This window comes from Mytilus californianus, unplaced genomic scaffold (assembly GCF_021869535.1).
Source record: "Mytilus californianus isolate M0D057914Y unplaced genomic scaffold, xbMytCali1.0.p SCAF_2, whole genome shotgun sequence".
In the NCBI taxonomy this organism is placed as follows: domain Eukaryota; kingdom Metazoa; phylum Mollusca; class Bivalvia; order Mytilida; family Mytilidae; genus Mytilus; species Mytilus californianus.
This window is the reverse complement of record NW_026262668.1, coordinates 80,411,254-80,427,765: the sequence shown is the minus strand read 5'-3', so window position 1 is coordinate 80,427,765 and position 16,512 is coordinate 80,411,254. Positions and strand designations below refer to the sequence as shown.

The window sequence follows — 16,512 nt, the reverse complement described above, 5'->3', positions numbered from 1 at the left end:
GTAGCAAAATTAATCAGCAAGACTAGATCTACAAATAGGTCAACATGGCCAAAATCTTCAGTTGAATCTTTATTTGATTTCTTGCTCTTTATTGACAACGTTTACCAATTTCTTGTGTTTTAGCCTATTATCTTGCAAAACTATAAAAGATAGCTAGACTATTTAATAGCAAAAAATATCAGCAATTTAATAATTAGGAGATGTGGTATGATTGCTAATGAGACAAATATCCACCCAAGTTCAAATGAAGTGGATGTAAGCAATTATAGGCAACCGTACGGCCTTCAACAATGAGAGAAAATCCATACCATATAGTCAGCTATAAAAGGCACCGACATCAAAAATGTGAAACAATTCAATAGAGAAAACTCACAGCCTAATTTATAACAAAACAATTTACAAAAAACAAATACGAACCAATGACAATCACTGAACTACAGGCTCCTAAATAGGGACAGGCACATACAGAATGTGGCCAGGTTAAACATGTTTGAAGGCGCCAACACTCCCCTAAACTGGGAAAGTGGTGTAACGGCACAACAAAAGAATAAACTATGCAAAACAACAAACACTCAATTACAGGCTCCTGACTTGGGACAGACAAAAATACAATGTGGCGGGATTAAACATGGTTGTTGGTGCCAAATCCTCCCCCTAACTTTGGACAGCAAGACAAGATTTACTTATAAGTCAAAGTTTGCCGAAATCTTTAGTTTGCTCTTTATAGGAGTAATCGCCTCAAATGATGATTTTTTAACCCCTTTTTATACGACCGCAAAAAATTTTTGTGGTTGTATATTGGTATGACGTTGGTGTCGTCATCATTGTTGTTGTCGTCCTCCAAAGACACATTGGTTTTCGCACAATAACTTTAGTTTAAGTGAATGGATCTATATGAAATTTTACCATAAGGTTCAATACCACAAAAGGAAGGTTGGGGGTTATGGTACCAACAGTTAAGGAATTAAGGGCCAAAAAAGGGTCCAAAAATAAGCATTTTTGTAACTTCCAGACAATAACTTGTGTTTAAGTGTATGGATCTCTCTGAAATTATACCACAAGTTTCCATACCATAAAAGGACGGTTAGGATTGGCTTTGGGGGGTTATGGCTCAAACCGTTTAGGAATTAGGGGCAAAAAAGGGGGAAAACAAGGGTTTCCTGGTTAATGGACAATTTAAAAGCAGTGTAAGGGAGGTAATCCAAAAACAAAATTGTACAATGTTGTACAATGTTGGATTACCTCCCTTACACTGCTTTTAAATTATCTATTTAAGACTTTTATGATGTATTTAAATGGGTAATTATGGTTGCAAACTCCATTGGTAATTTGAATTGAGATTATGACCATATCTTGAGGGAAATTTTTTTTTTTAAAAGGGGGAAGGGGGGGTAAAAAAGAAATGGGGGGGGGGGGGGGCATTTTTTTCTCATTTCAGATTTCAGAAATTAAACAAAAAAAGGATGGGGGGGATTTTTTTGGGGGGTGTCAATACGCAACAGCATAGTGTATTGCACAAAAGCAAAAAAAAATGGGTTAATTTTTATTTATTTTTTTTTTGGGGGGGGGGGGGGGGGGTCAATTCGCACAGGCACAGTGTATTGCACAAAAACAAAAAATCGAATATGAATTCAAATCATATATTTTTGCTCCAACTGTTCAGGGTAGGACCTCTGCGGTCGTATCCAGCTGCGCCCGGCGAAGCAATTTATTGTGTTATGGGCAAAAACTTAAGAAGATAGAGTGAAACTGTAAAAAAAAAAAAAAATGATCAGCAATACAAGGTCAACAAAAAAAGAGCTCTTTGTCATAAATTCTATTCTGATCCAAAATGTTGGATGGTGTCCATTGTTGAAGATGCACATAGACCTAGGTGAGCGACACAGGCTCTTTAGCATCTCTAGTAACATGTAGCTTTTCGTAACTCAATGTTATTGTGAGAAAATGAGTACTGAAGCATAATTTAACTGTGCAACATGATTATGTGCTTGTAATCAACAAAAATTTTCCCACAAAAGCCCCCCCCCCCCCCCCCAAAAAAAAAAAAATCCGCCTCTGATATAAGTACGACTTTTTTGTATTAGTGGATTTTTCCAATAGCGGTCGATTGCTATACGGACGGATTTCTTCCATAAATGTTTCGTTGGTGGATCATTCAGTAGTAGGATTGGTGATGGTAATTTGTATTTGAACAGTACTCTCTTAAATTGATCGCAGCGGCTATGAACCAGCTGTTACTTTCTTCACTTTTAGTAATTAGTTGCCTTCTTGATTATTTTCTTTTCCAAATTTTCCGCATTTAAGTTACATATATGTTATTAAATAGATTTAATGATTTCTGATCTATTTGAGCTTCTATAGGTAGGATACCAGATAGTATGTAAATACTAGGATCTGGACGGCAGATATTGGTACAGTTAATATTTGTTTTAGGGAGCTACCATTTGATTTTTATGTGGGGGCTAGGATGAAAAAAAATTTGTCCAGCATTTTTTTTTTAGTTGTAATCTCTGTCCTGCCTTTTTATTTTTCACTCTATTCGGTCCTGCCTTTTTTTATTAGTTTATCCTGTCTTTTTAGCTCACCTGGCCCAAAGGGCCAAGTGAGCTTTTCTCATCACTTGGCGTCCGTCGTCCGTTGTCCTGCGTCCTGCGTCCGTCGTCCGTAAACTTTTACAAAAATCTTCTCCTCTGAAACTACTGGGCCAAATTTGACCCAATTTGGCCACAATCATCATTAGGGTATCTAGTTTAAAAAATGTGTCCGGTGACCCGGCCAACCAACCAAGATGGTCGCTATGGCTAAAAATAGAACATAGAGGTAAAATATAGATTTTGGCTTATATCTCTGAAACCAAAGCATTTAGAGCAAATCTGACATGGGATAAAATTGTTTATCAGGTCAAGATCTATCTGCCCAGAAATTTTCAGATGAATCTGACAACCCGTTGTTGGGTTGCTGCCCCTGAATTGGTAATTTTAAGAAAATTTTGCCGTTTTTGGTTATTATCTTGAATATCATTATAGATAGAGATAAACTGTAAACAGCAATAATGTTCAGCAAAGTAAGATTTACAAATAAGTCAACTTGACCAAAATGGTCAGTTGACCCCTTAAGGAGTAATTACCCTTTATAGTCAATTTTTAACCATTTTTCGTAAATTTTTGTAATCTTTTACAAAAATCTTCTCCTCTGAAACTACTAAGACAAATTTAACCAAACTTGTCCACAATCATCATTAGGGAATCTAGTTTAAAAAATGTGTCCGATGACCCCGCCCGCGAACGAAGATGGCCGACATGGCTAAAAAATTGTACATAGGGTAAAATGCAGTTTTTGGCTCATATCTCTGAAACCAAAGCATTAAGAGCAAATCTGACAGAATAAAATTGTTCATTAGGTCAAGATCTATCTGCCCTGAAATTTTCAGACCAATCAGGCAACACGTTGTTGGGTTGCTGCCCCTGAATTGGCAATTTTAAGAAAATTTTGCAGCTTTTGGTTATTATCTTGAATATTATTATAGATAGAGATAAACTGTAAACAGCAATAATGTACAGCAAAGTAAGATCTACAAATAAGTCCACATGACCAAAATTGTCAATTGACCCCTTAAGGAGTTATTGCCCTTTATAGTCAATTTTTTACAATTTTCATAAATTTTGTAAATTTTTGTAAATTTTTACAAAATATTTTCCACTGTAACTGCTGGGCCAAGTTCATTATAGATAGAGATAATTGTAAGCAGCAAGAATGTTCAGTAAAGTAAGATCTACAAACACATCACCATCACCAAAACACAATTTTGTCATGAATCCATCTGTGTCCTTTGTTTAATATGCACATAGACCAAGGTGAGCGACACAGGCTCTTTAGAGCCTCTAGTTTTACATAAATTGTCATCCTGCTTTTTTTTTTGCAAAGTTGCTCATCCTGCCTTTTTTTTTTTACTAAAAACTCCTGTCCTGCCTTTTTTCAAATTTCATCCTAGCCCCCCTATAATGTCTATGATAGTTTAGCTGTTATCTTAACCAAAGTAAACAAAGTCATGAAAAGATGTTCAAATATTCTTTGAAAGTTCTTCTGAACAAACGACAAAATCAGAATAGAATTATTCGGGTAAACGATAGAAAAAACGAAGTTTTTATGGATGAAACATTTAAATGTTGCCCTATTAGTAATCAAGCAGCTTAATACAATTCGTGGATTTATAATTGGAAACTACATTTCTCTTGTGTCCATTCTGTTGCATAGATATTTCGTGGAACTGTACCATCATGGCTTATCTAGCAAGCTTGTTTCAATTTGTGAAGACCGAAATTTGATTTTTAAAACCACCTGCTGTTCGTGTTGTCTTTTAGAAAGGGTCATTATGGTTATAAGGAATTTACTTTCATGCGGCCTCCTGAAGTGCTGTGACGTCGTTTTTATTGGGCACAAGCATGATGGCGAGAAATGAAGTCTGTTAGCTATATATAAATATGAATGTATCGTGTTTTTGATATTAAATGATCTTTTAAATTTTTAACCATAATATAACTCAAATGTTGTGTTGACATAGCGCAAACGTCCTTTTGAAAAAGTGCAAATGTCCATTGTAAGGCCATCAAGTGTAGATTTTGTAATGGAAGCTTTTCTCACTAAGGTCAACTTCGCTTCCCACTTTAGTACATTCCTGACAATGGTCCTCTTAATTTACACCGGTTTTGCCCATAAATTAGAGATGGCTTTATACATTTATGTTTTGTCGAAGCTTTTGTTTCGTTCAGTGGCGTTTCCAAGAACCACAATCTGAGAAAGAAACGATAAAACATATCACTTTATTGTTGTAGGACTGGATACATCTTATTGTTAGTCTCTCGTATGCAGGTATTTTAATGTTTGAATATAACAGTAGCTAAATCGTGTTACAGATGCATGTCAAATATAATAAAACATTGTATGAGATTTATTATTGACGGACAACTCTAGTTCTCAGAATCGGTGGTAAGAATTATGCCCTTGACTGACTCTAGTTGTGGGGTAATTGGCTAATGATCTTCCTTTCAACTCACTTGGAAATACGGAAATACAACAGCTTTGCTGGATGGGATGTCCTCTTTCACACGACAAGGAACTTTTCGACAATTCTCGTGTATGTTAATGGCATTTATTATTATTATTCAAATTTGTGATTTAGTCAATAGTTAAAATAAAGACTAATTTTAACGAATTCATGGTAAATGTGAAACTTAATTTGTATTCTTTTCAAACGGGTGAATTTGGGATGTATAAATACACATCCACGTTCATTTTCTATATAGAGATTACTCTATCCAAGGAGTTGTATATTTAAATATACAATTCCTTGCTCTATCTATATATAACATTATACATATTTGTTAAAGGTTAACTCCTAACTATCCTACTGCCTGTCGATACTTTTATTTTGCATTGCACAAGTCATGTCTTCTTTGACAGTCCATGACGTTAAAACACTAAATCCCTGGGAAGTGTTTTAGTTGATTTTAGTCTCTGATGCATGATTTTTTATTATTAATTGTTTTTGGCTTTTAACTAGCTTTCAGTAAGTGCGAGTACTCTCAATTCGTACTTTCGTGTTAATTTGACCTGTTGATACAATTTGTAATGCTTTGTTATTTAATGTTTACTTATTTATTGTTATATCTCGTCTCAATATTTTAATATATACCACCTTTGATAAGTGTTTGGTATGACGATAAACTTTTCACTTCTGTTCTCGTACTATGAACAACAAAATTATTTATTTTGTAAACAATATTTTCGTACTCCATGTATACCTTACAACAACATTATTTTTATTTACCCGTGTACGTTATTTTATTTAGCAGCATTTTGTCCAAGGTTATGGTTGTCTTTCTGATATTGTTTTACATCTCACCCCTTTTTTTTCTTATTAATTTTGTATTTACATTTTGTCATAGATCAAATTTATTCCGTTCATGCAGTGTATGTTCACTTGTTTTTGTTAATATGTCTTTTGATTGAGTTAAGCCATTTCAATTAATATTTTATAGTGTGTCTTTCTATGTTGTGATGTTACACTATTGTTTCAGTTTAGGGTGAAGGTTGGCGCCTATTAAAACGTTTAAACCCGCTGCATTTGTTTGCACCTGTCCTAAGTCATGAACCTGATGTTCAGTTGTTGTCGTTTGTTGAAATGGTTCATAAGTGTTTCTTGTTTCTCCTTTTTTTTATATAGATTAGACCGTTGGTTTTCCTGTTTGAATGGTTTTACGCTAAGTCATGTTTGGGGCCCTTTATAGCTTGCTGTTCGGTGTGAGCCAAGGCTCCGTGTTGATGGCCGTACTTTAACCTATAATGGTTTATTTTTACTAATGAGGGTTGTCTCATTGGCTCTCATACCACATCTTCTTGATCTAAGCACATATAGGTATAATAAAAAAGACTCTCTAGTCTCTTATTCCAGTCGGATTGAATCAGGAAAGAATGCCCAAATCCAAAGACCCACATATACGATTTATGAAGCATATGTTATTTCGAGTCTATTGTATGCAGGATTGGAAATATTACCACTTAATTCGACATAGATTTGAGAACTAAGGCAATTCTACATCAAAAGTTATAGATTTTCCAATCCCTTCCAATAAAAACCCTATATGACAACTGTTGCATATGCTCAAAGGTGTCATACATTATAGATGATAGTTAGGCAATGTGTATAAAGACAACTGTTCAGCCATTACAATTTATATACAACTAACGTATTTCCGCCCAAGGCGACGTCACTGACAATACGACGTCGACAATGGAAAAGTACAATAGTACGGACGTTATGTTCCCGCGACAATCTCAACATACTGGGGCCGCGAAAAGTAAAAAATATCACAATTTTGTAAATAATCTCAAATATCCATTGATCAATCGTTTCACTGATAAATTACTGTCCATCAATAAATAATAATACTTTGAAATTGTCTCTCGCGTTGTGTTTTTCTTTGAAATACTGAGTACATGAAATCATTTAAAACGGAAATTACATTTAGCAATTAAATTCAATTAATGTCACTCATGAAATAAGAATAAAATTCAACTTTGCACTAAAACGCGTAATTGTCTATCAATTACATCACTAATGGTCGTCTTTAACATCATTGGTGTATCCACTTCCGGATGGTCTCACGGGCTTTTAAGACTTGCTTTTCGTCTCGGTCTGTTCTCCATATTTTCCTGCTGATCATCTATTGGAACGTTAGAATTGTTTGTCATCGTTTGTGTAACTTCTAATGGATATAATTTTGCGATCGGTCTAGTTGTTTCCCCATTGTTGGTTCTTATTCGTGCAGATCTTACAAGTCCGTCGTTACCTCTCGCCAGTTCGGTTACGATCCCAATTTTCCAGTTTATACGCGGAGATTCGTTGTGAATTTGCACGATGTCTCCTGTATTTATTAATTGTTCATTTTTTCCGGTAGTCCTATGAAATTCACGTAACGACGTAAGGTATTCGGATTTCCATCGTTTCCAGAAATGTTGAATTAATTGCGTTTGTCTGTGTACACTTTTATTAAGATCGTAATGTCCCATGTAAGTCGGGTCGGTGATGTTATCGATTTCTGGTTGTGGGTACGGTAATGTTGAAATGCGCCTTCCGTATAGTAGATGAGACGGTGTTAAAGCTTCACAGTCTTTGATATCGGACGATGGATAAGTAAGCGGTCTGTCGTTTAAGATAGTTTCTATTTCCGCAACAATTGTTTGTAATGTTTCCATGTTAACTTGCGATCGTCCAAGCACTTTTTTCAAACTTGTCTTCGTAAGAGCAATCAAGCGCTCCCAGAATCCACCATACCATGGTGCACGTTTCGGTATGAATCTCCACTCTACACCGTGTGTTGATAAAGTATCTTTTACTATATCCGATTCACATAATCTTTTTATTTCCTCAGATCCTGCAATGAATGTAGATGCATTGTCAGATACTAGAATTTAAGGCAGAGATTTACGGCTAACAAAGCGTCGAAATGCCTGTATAAATGAATGTTCGCTCATGTTTGGAACTACTTCGAGATGAACTGCTCTAGTCGATGCGCACGTAAATAAGCATATATACGCTTTCTTTAAAGTTCCTTCTTGAACCTTTACGTATAAAGCGCCTGTATAATCGACCCCTGTGACGGTAAATGGCGAGGCATCCTGTACTCTTATTTTCGGAAGCGGTGGCGGGTCCGGTTTGCTGTAAGATTTTCCCATAACTTTGCGGCAAGTTACACACTTATTCAATAACTTCTTAATAAATTGTCGAAGTGTCGGTACCCAATACGATTGTCGTACAAAAGTTAGCGTAGCATTAAGTCCAGAATGGAGTGAACGTTCGTGTGCGTCTATCACAATCAGTTTGGTAAGTGGATGATTCGCAGGTATAAGGTACGGAAATTTGGTATTCTCTGAAATCGGTGCATTGTGAATTCTTCCATTGCATCTCACAAGACCATCGTCATCTATGAAGAGTCTTAATTGTCTTATTCTTGGAAATTTCATTGTATTTTTATTTCGTGTGTCCTTTAAACTTTTTATTTCGGCTGAATATGAAGATTCTTGGCAATCTAATATCCATAAACGCACCGCGGTATTTATATCATATGTCGTCAAAATTCCACCTTTTCTCCGATGTTTGGTATATAGGCAGTTAGATATGAACCGCTGAACGTAAGCAGTTACTCGAATCAATTTCCTGAAAGTCCCATATTTCGAAATGTCTATAACGTTACTTATACCATAGTGATCAGTATGAACTTCATTGTTTAGAAATTCCTCTTCGTCGTTTTCTCCTGTAATTGTCATTACCATTTTACTTGTGGGAGTTATTTCTGGCCATTTTGTGCGATCCGTTAACCAATTTGGTCCTTTTTTCCAAATGACACTATCAATGTATTGATCGGCGTTAATTCCTCGTGTTAAGAGATCGGCTGGATTGCATTCTGTTGGACAATATCTCCATTCATGTTGATTTGTAGATTCCGTTATTTCTCTCACTCGATTCGCAATAAATCGTTTTAACGGTTTCGATGATTTTAACCAGTGCAATACTATGCAGCTATCCGACCAGAAAACCACGTTTTTACATTCGAAAGTCGATTGTACATGTGACGCTAGTCTAGTTCCAATAACCGCGGCCATAAGTTCTAGTTGCGGTAATGTTAGGTTTTTCACTGGCGCTACTCTGCTTTTTGCCATCAGTAACGCAGTTTCGGTTCCGTTGTTCAGATATGCGGTCGCTCCATACGCCTTTGGACTAGCATCGCAAAATACGTGTAGTTCAAGTTGTTCCGAAGTAGAATTACCGGAGAAATAATATCTCGGAAAGACGATTTGTGTCGCTTTCTCTAAGTCGCTTGCTGCATTAATCCAAGTAGCCTTAAAGTTTTCCGGAACTTGTTCATCCCAATCCAGTCCACTTTTCCATAGATCCTGTATTAATGTCTTTGCTCTTATTGTTACCGGGCTGATTATTCCAAGTGGATCGTATATTTTCGACGAATGTTTCAAAATCTCCCTTTTAGTTACAATGTCTCGTATTGGAATATCACATTTCTGGTACATCAGATCATCGGATTTGCTATTCCATAACATACCAAGTACTTTTGTGTTTATGTCCATATCTAGTACATTTTCCGTCTTGGCTAGCTTGCGTATATTCTCACTGTTTGACGTCCACGATCGTAGGTTGAATCCGGCGTCTTTCATCATTGTTCTCGCTTCCTTATAATACGTATCAGCCTCATCCTCCTTCTGTTAACTTGTCAGAATGTTGTCCACGTACAAGTCTCTTTCCATCAATGTAGCTGTTTTACTGTTGTAACGTTGTAAATGTTTCAGTATTGTGGCGTTTAGTATAAACGGTGAACAAGTCGCTCCAAAAAGGACGGATTTGAACCTGTAAGTCTGTAAATAACTTGTTGGGTAGGATGGGTTACTTAGCCACAAGAAACGTGTAGCGTCTCGGTCATCCTCGTTTAATCCTACATGTAAAAAGGCTTTCTCAATATCCGTTGTTATGGCGACAGGGTTGGCTCTAAATCTCATCAGAATTTTTGTCAGGTCGTTTAGCTTCGGCGGTGTATACAAGAGGCAGTCATTCAAGCTTTGCGAATTAGGCGACTGGCGACAACTGCAGTCGTAAACAATTCTGATAGGCGTAGTGCTTGATTCCTTCTGTACTGGATGATGAGGAATGTAGTGTAGTTTTTCTGAAGTTTCTGCTGTTTCATCCACCTTCTCTATGAATCCCCTACGTTCCTGTTCTTGTATGATGTTCCCGTACTTCTTTAACATATCTGGGTTTTGAGTAAGTCTTTTAATGACGTTTTCTGTCCTTCTCTTCGTGACTGCTAAATTTGTAGGCAATTCATCATGATCCTGTTTCCATGGTAACCTAGCGAAATATTTATTTTCTCGGAACTCAATTGATCTGTCCTGATAGGCTTTAATATATGCATCACCGTCTTCGTCTACCTCCTTACTATTTATTCCTATTGATTCTAAATTCCAAAATCTCTCTAGATTGTATTCTTCAACTTTGTGTGATATTAGAACATTAAACATGCTAGTTTTCGACGTGTTAGTTTTCTTACCGTATGTAGGTCCCGAAAGCAAATATCCGATCTTGAATTTCACGGCGGTCGGACCGTTTCCCCGTACTATATGGTCTTCTACAATGTCCCAATAGTGATCTGCGCCTACTAACAACGATATTTCGAATGAATCTTGCCGTGTCATCGTGTGCGCTAACTTTAAACCACGCAAATAACCATTTTGTGTATCAATATTACGTATGTGATTCTGTAGAGGCATGGCTATCATCGGTACTATCAGTACTTTGATTGGCAATACGTGTCCTGCATCGGTTTTCAGATAGATTGTTGTCTTTTCTAGGTGTCTCGCGTTTTTCTCTTCACCTCCAAATGCCGATAAATGTATTATCTCTGTTCCCTCTATCTGTAAGTTGAGTTTATTCGCTAAGTTCTGCGTTAAAAACGATCTTTGCGCTCCTTCGTCAAAAAGAATGTTTGTCTCGGTGTAGAGCTGATTCGACCCTACTTGTGCTACGGCTGTTTTCAAAAGTACATTTGATCGCGATTCTGTCGATTGTGAATACACAATGGTAGTATCTTGTTCCGTTGTATGACTATCATTTACGAGGTGAACGTTTGTCGAATTTGAAGATGGTGGGTTTTGCGGGTTGCTGCTCTGATTATCTTTCGCGCGGAAATTCGTATGTGTGTACTACCCCCGTTTCTATGGCTTACCTCATGGACTAGTTTTATGCTGTTTGTTAGACGTACATTACACAAGCTTGTATGGTGTTTCTTATTACAATGTCTACATGTGTGTTTAGATTTACATTCGTTTAGTCTGTGTTTACCAAGGCAATTAAAGCATAACTTATCACGTTTTACTATGTTCATACGGGATTCTGTGTCGGTTATTTTACTGCAATGGGTAGGTGCGTGTATTTCGTGACAGAAAACGCAAGGTCTAGTCTCAATATTCTTGGAAGATTTGGACTTCGGCAAATTCGCTCCGGCAAAGAAAGACGATGTTGTGGACAAATTGTGTGTTGACTCTATCTCTTGTCCTGCGTCCATTATATCTATCTCGTCTAATATGCTTTTACGGAGGTCCCGTAATATCCCAGTTTTTGTTCTGTGTTCTCGCGCGAGATGTTTTCTGACTTCCCCGGGTAATTTGTTCATAATAATGGGAACAAGTAACGTACCGTATGTTTCCTGTGTTTGACCCAAAGCTTCTAATCCCCTGACGTAACCTTCCATTTTATCGTAAAAACTTCGTAAGCTTGTTAACTGATTTCTAGGCGAAGGAATTTCTAATAATGCCTGCATGTATGCATTTAAGATTTTATCTTGTTGACCGAACCTCTCTTTTAACAAATTTACGGCTTCATCGTAGTTTACATTTGTTAGTGCGAAACCTGCTATTGATCCTAGTGCTTCATGTTCTAGCTGTGCTTTCAAGTAATTAAATTTTTGTACATTTGTAAGTGACAGATTAAGATGTACGGCCGACTCATATGAGTCCCAGAAAGTTTGCCATTCTAAAATGTTGCCTGAGAAGATTGGAAGCGAAAGTTTTGGTAGGCGGTGACTCTGATTACTAGTTGACGAAAATGTACTTTGTTGCGTGTTAAATGTGTGACTGGCTTGTACAGACGGGTTTTCAAACGACTGTGCGTTGTGTGGGTTGGTTATGTTGTGCGTTGGAACAAACGGTATAGTTTCTGGATTTAACGTGTGAGTTGTAGTATGTGATTCAATATGACGGGACTGCGGGGTTTGGACATTTTGTATGAACCTACGTATGTGTCGAATCTTCGTTTCCATAGTCACTGAATATTCATCTGAATCAATAATCTCATTTTCCACATCTTCCGGTTCTGTTAACTTAAGAATTTGTTCATTTAAGTCCTCAAACAATGTTTGTTTTTGCACAAGTTTTCCGAGCGTTGCAATGACTTCTTCTTCATCGAAATTCGTATTCTCCTTTGCTTCATCTAACCTGCGGAATAGTCTGGTAACAGCGCTTCTGTTCCCAGATCGAACTGATTTCAATTTTTCGAGATCCATTGGTCACGACACCATAAATATAGACGATAGTTAGGCAATGTGTATAAAGACAACTGTTCAGCCATTACATTTTATATACAACTAACGTATTTCCGCCCAAGGCGACGTCACTGACAATACGACGTCGACAATGGAAAAGTACAATAGTACGGACGTTATGTTCCCGCGACAATCTCAACATACATATCAAAACAGAAGAGCCTCATAAAAGACAACAATATTAGCCTACTTCATTCCATGCTTGTAAGTGAAAATACTTAACTCAGAACTTAAATGAAGAAACAAATGACTGTCAATTCTGATATTCCAGAATGTTTTCCCGAAGAGTACAAGAAATTCTACAATACAATAATCTAATACCAATTCATGAGCTTATCGGAAAAACCTCCCAATAAAATAAAACGAATCAATACTAGCATATTAATGGAAAAACAAGTAAGCTACAATCCGGGAAAAAAGGCAAAACCACCCTAAAATTTTGTAACAAAGCAGAACTTAAAATACACCAGACCCCCACACTTTTTACGCAGATGTTCAGCTCTGAATGAAAAAGGGAAAAGATGATCCAAGATCTGGAAAATAATATGAAAATAAAGCATTGATAATTCAAACAATTATAGATAGTTCAATTGTAGCTGCAATGCACATATGATGATATGACACGATACTTAAGTTTTGAAAAAACTTAGAGGAGATCTCTGTTATGGCCTTCCTATGACTAATAAATGAATTTATCTATCATAATGGCCCAAGGCCTTCATACCCAGAGAACTATGATACGTTGAAGAGGGAAAACAAGTAAACATCAGTGAAGGTACACCCTTGAGCAATAACTCTCTCTGGTGTATATTTTATCTGAATCTTACTGATTTTGAAGTTCGTGAAAAGCGATATCAAAATAACTTTTTTTTTGAAATCATGCTCAACCAGAATCTATGATTTTTTTTTTGTAGACTTGAAATAATGATCAATAATATACTTAATAGTAATATTAAATTGATATTTACACCTTCAAAAAACCCTGCAAATTATCCTGTTTTGTATGATTATAATTAATAATGCCATACGGCATGTATAAGTGTACTATAATAAACAGATGATAATTGAACTACACATTATAAAATAAACTCCTTATATTTTAATTCTACTGTAGAATATATTAGTAGTAAAAAATTTACTACTAATATATTCTACAGTAGAATTAAAATATAAGGAGTTTATTTCGTTTTATATCTTATTGCCGTGTGACACGTGTGCTCCGCAGAGGAGGAAAATGCGAATAAAAGAAAGTCAGAAATCTTTTTAAAAGAAGGTTTAAAACGTGTCGACTTCCTGTCAAGAAAAACGTAAACACAAAATTATAAATTTGGCCGAAGTTTTTCATTTTAGAACAGAACAGACGATCTATCTAAGTCAACTAACTTGAAAAACACGACTGTCATGCATAAAAACAAACCCATCCCTGAACGACCTAAACCACCGTCCTTCAAAGAAATACTCGAAGATGTAGATTGTGCTCCAAATGACGACGTGGTCTTCTCACCATATTTCTCTTCTGATGGTAACTAATTAACTGATTTTGATAATATGAAGCAGGTTTTACCTGTGTAAGTGGTCGGAGTCTGTTAAATAGCCATGTAAAACCGTCTTATATTCTTTTCACGATTAAATTATAGATTAAATTTATGAAATAATATTCTTATTCTGTTATTATCATTAAGAAAAGAGAGTCATTATCTAACTTAATGTAAACCAACTTATTTTAGCTGATACTTTATTTTGTATTAAGCCCTTTTCGGTCAATTTCACAAAGATTTGTTTTCAGGGTTTTCTAATTTTTTTTTATGTATTTCTATATAAAAGGAACGACGGAAGATTTACATTTTAGCGACGATTTATATTCATGTTATCATACCTGCCAACCTCTGAAACCTTCAAAGAGGGAGATCTCCCCCTCAGCTATGACAGCTGAGGGGGAGATTTTGCGCGAATGACATTTTCAAGTTGAATATATGACCTGTTTACATATTCATCTACAAAACACCAATAAGAGTCAATATATATATACTTTATTTCTTCAATTCATGGTTATAATCTATGGTTTCGGATCTGTTCGCTCCCAATACATGTTCGCACCCTACACGTTAGCACCCAACACGTTCGCCCCCTGGGTCCGTTCGCACCCTACACGTTCGCACCCTTTTTTTTTTATATTCAAAAACCTGATGAGTTATTAGATGTTTTTTGGATGTTTATATCAAAATATTTTTATTTTCATAAATCAAAATTCGGGAATTTTTTAAATGGAATATTGTGATAAATTAACTTGATGATTAATTATTATATGTTAATTATGTATGATTACTGTTAATATGGTGTTTACACAGCTAAACTTGGTGTTATTGTAATGTGTTTGAAAATCATGTTTGTTGTTTTTACTAGCTTTGATGTAAATTCTGCATGTAGTTAGCATGCATTTAGCTTGGTATGAGTAAAAACAATGAAGATTCAAAATGTTATTGTTGTTGAGTTTAATAGCAGTTTGGTATCTTAACATTAAAAAAATATTGAACACAAAAAACCTTTTTAGAATGTCTCTTTATTTTGAAACAATGAAAAAAAAATTATAGCAATACACTAACCAAAACACGATTAAAAATATATTCAATACAAAAACCGTCACTTTATTTTGAAACAATGAAAAAAAACAACCTTATTTATAGCAAAACAATAATCAAAACACGATTTAAAATTATTGAACACACAAATCGTTTGTAGAAAGTCACTTCATTTTGAAACAATGAACAAAAAAAATATTTATAGCAATACACTAGTCAAAAAACGATCGAAAAATTATTTCCCACAAAACCAATAAAAAGGGTGCGAAACGTGTAGGGTGCGTACGGTCCCGGGGTGCGAACATGTAGGGTGCGAACCTGAAAGGGGGCGAACGTGAATGGGAGCGAACGTGTTTTTGGGCGAACGGACCCAGATTCATAATCTATACAAGGTGGGTTTTTTAAGCCTTTTTCAATACCTCCGAGTCTCATAACTCATAACATTCCATATTTTGATTATGTTGTGAGTCTCACACTAAGCATGTTTTCAAACATCGTCCAGACCACCAGAAGAAATCGAAAAAGTTGATTGAACATGATGTGCAAAAAGATTCATTGCCAAGTGAACTTGGTCGTAAAAATTGAAAATCTTTCATTCAAATTATCTGCTTCACTTTTCGATTTGCAGTTTTCTATTTCTTCTTTTTAGCTCACCGGGGCCCGAAGGGCCTCATGTGAGCTTATGCCATCACTTGGCGTCCGTTGCGTCATCGTAAACTATTTCAAAAATCTTCTCCTCTGAAACTACTGGGCCAAATACCTTCAAACTTTAACTAAATGTTCCTTAGGGTATCTAGTTTATAAATTGATTCCGAAGTTTTGATCCATCAACAAACATGGCCGCCATGGCTAAAAATAGAACATAGGGGTCAAATGCAGTTTTTGGCTTATATCTCAAAAACTAAAGCTTTTAGAGCAAATCTGACATGGGGTAAAATTGTTCAATTGGTCAAGATCTATCAGCTCTGAAATTTTCAGACGAATCGAACAACCCATTGTTGGGTTGCTGCCACTGAATTGGTAGTTTTAACAAAATTTTGCAGTTTTTTATTGTTATTATTTTGAATATTATTGTAGATATATAATATATAAACTGTAAGCAGCAATAATGTTCAGCAAAGTAAGATCTACAAAAAAGTTAATATGACCATAATTGTCAATTGACCCCTTAAGGAGTTATTGCCCTTTAAAGACAATTTTACACAATTTGTTCATCAAGTTTGCTAACATTTAAAAATCTTCTCCTCTGAAACTACTGGGCCAATTAC

At 35.9% G+C, this 16,512-nt stretch overlaps 1 protein-coding gene across 1 annotated transcript in view; it reads left to right on the top strand.

The window, feature by feature from the left end:
* LOC127728294 (ral guanine nucleotide dissociation stimulator-like 1) overlaps positions 1–16,512 on the top strand; it is a 431,288-nt gene that overhangs the window by 49,432 nt on the left and 365,344 nt on the right. The window lies entirely within an intron of this gene.